The sequence below is a fragment of the Heterocephalus glaber genome, unplaced genomic scaffold (assembly GCF_053883595.1).
Source record: "Heterocephalus glaber isolate CG9 unplaced genomic scaffold, H.glaber_assembly_v1.0 deba00000122, whole genome shotgun sequence".
In the NCBI taxonomy this organism is placed as follows: Eukaryota; Metazoa; Chordata; class Mammalia; order Rodentia; family Bathyergidae; genus Heterocephalus; species Heterocephalus glaber.
In genome coordinates this window covers 35,739,635-35,742,708 of record NW_028258138.1, presented here as the reverse complement: position 1 = coordinate 35,742,708, position 3,074 = coordinate 35,739,635, and the positions used below count along the sequence as shown (strand labels likewise).

Here is a 3,074-nt window from a genome sequence, read left to right as displayed (position 1 = left end):
TTTTGAAGTGTTCCTGAAGATTATTTTCATCTTCCAAGAATGGTTATATTAAAAAAATGACTGAAAATTAATAGACAAAATCATAAGAATTTTAAAATGCTCAAATAAAATTTTTTGAAATAGAGGGAAAGATACTGTTCTACAAAGCTTATTATAAATTTTTTTTTCTGAAAAATGGTTTATATTAATTTCAGTATCTCCTTCCTATTTATAGTCATTCTAAAGCTACTTTGATGGTAATCCCTCACCTATATTTTGTGGGCACTTGTTTTACTACAAATATCATACCACCAATAAAAAGATCATCCTCTGGCTGGGATGCAGCTCAGTGGTGCTGTGCTTGCTTGGCAAGCTCATGGTCTTGATTGTGAACCCTGGTACCAGGAAAAAAAATGAATAAATAAATAAATAAATACAAAGATCTTCCTCCCCCCCAAAAAAGTAATGAAACAGAAGCAAAAGGTTAATACATATTTCAATATAACACAAGCAAATTTAGAAGTGATTTGGGCCTAGGATTTAGCTCAGTGCCACCGCTGCCTGCCTTGCAAGAATAAGGCCCCAAGTTTGATCCCTAGTACCAAAAACAAAGAAACAAACAAAAAAACGTTTAGAAGTGATTTTTTTTATTGAATCTTTTTAGATTTTTTTTGTAAATTAGACATGCAATGAAGGTTTTAACATGCTTTTGAGGTAGTAGATGATGTCAAATGCATGCCATGATCACGAAGGTGGTTTCCCCAGGGTGAGGCTCCTCCATTGCACTCCAGTTGTGCTGACCCCTGAGATTTCCCCAAGTGCGGGAAACTCAACTGCATAATTTGTGGTAGTGGGGGATTGCGTTCGGGCTTTCCCCTGAAAAAAAAAAAAAGAAATCATGGTAGTAGTTACCTATTTGGCTGCAAAGCCAAACTAGATTATCTAAAATAATCTTCATCAATTGAATAAAAAGGTGATTTTTTTTCACTCACATATTTTGTGTCTTAAAAAATTGTTGCTAAACTAAGAGAATTTACTCCTATTTCTCTTAAACCTTAGCAAAATCATGCTATATTGTTTAAACCAATGTAGATTATTTGCATAGATGGAAGTATACTGATATTCTCCAAATTGTTCAATTATGCATCAAAATTCTGATCAGAAACAATTGTAACAGGTGGACCAACTAATGCTATAGGACACTTAATTTCAGAGGAGATAATATAATTATAATCAAGGTTGTCATTCAGCAGAACACAGTTGCCATTTTTATACGGTTTGCTAAACTTGGAAACAATATTTAAATTTGTTTTAAAATATTTATTATCCTAAATCCACTTCACCAAAGTAATGTTTCTACTCTTCCTATGCAACCTGTTCCCATAACCCAAAAATTCAAAGTTTAGTGCTTGCCCCATATGAGACTTTCTATCAAGACTCCTGCTCCTTCTGCATGTGAATAGGGCTGTATCTGCAATTTATTATCTATTAGTACCCTATTTATTCCATAATTGATCTCTAGTTATGTGGAAAATTCCTGGCTCAATTCATATCATGTAATCTAGTGGATGAATGGAGCTATTTGTATCTGCTTGTAAGAAAACCTAAGTTACTCAATGTTTCTCAAATTGTTGCTATTTTGCTAGGGAGACTAATTTTACTTAAACATTGTTTCTTAAAAATTATAATTTTTAGTCATGCATATTTAGAGAATAAAGTGTGATAATAATATGACACATACATACAAATGGTTATGATCAAATTATAGTAATTAGCATTTTACTCTTCCTTGTCATTATGTGCAGAGCCTTCAAACTGCTCTCTTCTAGTCATTCATAAAATTTGTTTCCTGTGAACTACAGTCTCCCATAGTATTGTAAAACAATAAAACCTGTTCCTTTGTCTATGTGTGTCTTTGATATACTTTATCTAATCTCCTTATTTATTTCTTTGCCTTAGATTACCTAGCCTCTGGTAATTATTCTAGATTGAAATCTACAATTTTAGCTTCTACACATGAGAGAACATGAAGTATTTGAAATTATTTGACTTATCTCACTCAATAAATTGCCCTGTAGTTCATCTATTTTACTACAAATGATAAGATTCATCATTTTTTGCCTAAATAATAGGATTTATTATTCATAAAAAGATTACCATTATAATATCATGACATAATTCATGGGAAGATAAATAATAGGATTTATTATTTATTGCTGAATAGCATTCCATTCTATATGTGTATATGCAGCTATATATGTCTATGTGTGTACATACATGTGTATACATACACATATATTTATCTGCTGATAAGTACTTTGGTTGTTTCCATATCTTAGAAATTGTGAATAGTACTGCAACAAACATAAGACTTCAAGTACTATTTGATAGTTGATTACAATTCCTTTTGATATATGCTCAGAAATAAGATATCTTGATTATATAATAAATCTAATTTTAGATTTTGGGAGACTTTTATGTTATATTCCATTATTGCTCTACTAATTTACATACTTAGCAGTTGTGTAAAAGAGGTTCATTTTCTCATACCATCATTTTGTTGTATTTTTGCTAATATTCATTTTAACTGAGGTAAGATAGTTATTATGGTTTTTATTTGCTTTTTTCTGAAAACAAATGATGTTGATGTTTTTTCATATGTTTTCTGGACATTGCATTTCTCCTGTTTACAACAGAATATGATTTTCACATTTGTGAATATTTGCTAATTTATCATCATTTGCTCACTTTTCAAAATTTTATCTCTTTAATTTTCACTGTTTTTAAAATTTTTTTATGTATCCTGGATGTTAATCCTTTTCAGGCACATAGTTTAAAATATGCTTTTTATTTTGTATATTTTCTCTTCCCTCTGTTTTTCATATGTTGAGAAGAATTTTCTTAGTTTGATATGTATTTATTTTTAAAGAGTAGTTTTGCTTTTTGGGCTTTTGGAGTCTCAGAGAAAAAAATTCCCTTTGTAGATGTCTTGAAACCTTTCACTTGGGTTTCTCTCTATAAATTTTGAGTTATGTATTTAGACTATGAGAGCAAAATCCTCAGTTAAATCAGAGTTAAGGAAGTTAAATGGTCAT

General features: G+C 30.4%; 1 non-coding gene across 1 annotated transcript; it reads left to right on the top strand.

The window, feature by feature from the left end:
* Positions 1–700: 700 nt before the first annotated feature.
* Positions 701–858, top strand: LOC147830397 (U1 spliceosomal RNA). The gene has a single exon (XR_015439490.1). It is a non-coding gene; the product is annotated as a U1 spliceosomal RNA (small nuclear RNA).
* Positions 859–3,074: the final 2,216 nt, after the last annotated feature.